Source organism: Pteropus alecto, unplaced genomic scaffold (assembly GCF_000325575.1).
Source record: "Pteropus alecto unplaced genomic scaffold, ASM32557v1 scaffold11, whole genome shotgun sequence".
NCBI classification, from domain to species: domain Eukaryota; kingdom Metazoa; phylum Chordata; class Mammalia; order Chiroptera; family Pteropodidae; genus Pteropus; species Pteropus alecto.
Window position 1 is genome coordinate 936,244 of NW_006431956.1, and position 2,062 is coordinate 938,305.

Below are 2,062 nucleotides of genomic sequence, written 5' to 3' on the forward strand. Positions count from 1 at the left end.
CCGCTCGCGCGCGCAGCGCCACCTCGGATCTCTCCCCGCCCTCCATCGCGACTTCCCCCCTCTCTGTCCCTCTCTCTGCCTATTTCCATCACCTCGCTCAGCCCCTCCGTATGTTTGGCTCCCCACCGCCCCACAGTCCCATCTCCCGCTCCGCTTTTCTGTATTTATCTATGTCATCTCTGTATTTCGCTTCCATCTCTTTTCTGTATATTTCGAATCTTTTTTACTTCTCTTTATATTTCTATTTTCTCTTTCGCATTTTCCTTCTGTACATGTCTGCCTCATCTCTCCCTCCCTCTCCCACCGCCAGCTCCTGCGCTGGGGGCCACAGGAGAGCAGCTCTGGACCCAGACTTTGCCTCCAGTTTTGCGGGGGGCGGGGGAGGGGGGAGTCGGTGGATCCGTCCGTGACTGCGCAGTTGGCAGCGTTTCATGCGCGCACACACTCCACCGCGCCCGGAGTTCGCTGGCGGTTCACCACCCTGCTGTCTGTGGTCGCCATACAGGCTATGGAAAGGGTTACCTCAGGCTCCGTCCCCCGCTGAGGAGAGCTCTCCTAAAAAGAGGTTCCAATGGTTTGAGGGCGGCGCCACTCCCCCAGGTAACCTGCCCAGGAGCTCACCAGGTGGAGAGGGGGTCGAGCCCAGTGGGGGGTGCTTTGCCCCAGGCCAGGTCAGGTTGCCTGACAGGTAACCATGGAGTTCCAGGTGCAAACCCTAGAGGTGGCTTCTAGGCGTGGATGGCACCTGACTGAGTGCTGCACATTTCTCACAGAGGCCGTGGTGACAGCTCACACAGATGTGTGACAGCTCACACCTTGGGCTTTGCCCAGCTCTGAATCTCTGCCCCCACCTGCCCTAGGCGTGGGGAGAACTGGCTCTGTGGTACATCTAGCTCGTACTGCTGATGGGCGCCTGGCAAAGCACTCCCGACACTGGGGGCTGCTCCTCCACCGGCTCGTCCCCTCTGCTGGATATGAGGGTCCTGGGGGCCACAGACGCCTTAAGGAGAACTCCATTTCTTTGCCAGGAACCTGGCAGCTTGGCAGGTCTGTTCCTTGTTTCCCAGCCCGTTTAGATATGCTCTTAAATAGCTCGCAACCTGGGCTGACCTCGGTCTCCTTGTGTGTCTGTAAAACCTGTTGGTGGTGAGAAATGCGGGACCTCAAATCCCGAGGGAGATCTGGCCCCGCGGCAAGATGCAGAAACAGTCCCGCCCTTTGTGACTTGGAACAAAACGTATTTACGGAGCGCCTTGTAAGCTCTAACCGGCCGTGCGAGTAGGGGTTGGTTCTCTATGTGCATAAATGCGTGCATGTGCATGTGCATGTGCGCATGCGCACACGCGTCCGCATTTAGTAGTCCCCCGGGGTTCAGCGTGGAGGGCCGACTCCACTAAGTCGAGCGATTCTGAGCAGCATTGTGCAGCCATGCTTCCTCCAGGCGTGAGAGACCCATCCATTAGGCTCTGTGAGTCTGCACGTCTCACACGCAGATGAGAGATTTGCCTAAAAATCCCTGTCGGAACCATTCAGAGCTGGAGGGGCGGGGGGATGCTGAAGCTGATGGATTAAGGCCCTGTCTCCGCCCACCTCTGGAATCCCGAGTGCGGTTCTGAGGTGCAATTGCAGACACGTGCTTCTTTATAAAAACATCTGCAGCCCCGACAGCTGTTACGTGCCCGTATTTCAGGGAGCAGCATCTGTCTTGACTTCCTTCTTTAGTCACATTTGTCTCCCATGGGAATAGAGAAAACGGGGTATTTCTTCTGGGCATCGTCCCCGACGCCTCCCCGCCTTCTTTAATGGCATTTGGAACATTGGAGGGATTTTCTTCCCCTAAACCTGTCACCATCTTTCTAAGTGGCGGATTCCCGGGAGGGCGTGGGGAACATTCAGTTTATGTGCAAAGGACCGTAAAACAGCAACAGAAAGCTCCAGACGCACCTAGGGTACCCTGGTGCTCCACCCACAGGCGCGGCGAATGCTTCTCCCAAAACCTGCAGCTCCGTTCGAATGCCCAGCGTAACTCGGGGAGACGTCCTGAACGGGCGAATCAGCTTCT

The 2,062-nt window shown here is 56.9% G+C and overlaps 1 protein-coding gene across 1 annotated transcript in view; it reads left to right on the plus strand.

Annotated features, from left to right (window-relative positions):
• Positions 1-2,062, plus strand: part of PFKFB3 (6-phosphofructo-2-kinase/fructose-2,6-biphosphatase 3) — a 23,154-nt gene that overhangs the window by 938 nt on the left and 20,154 nt on the right. The gene's annotated exons all lie outside the window — the stretch shown is intronic.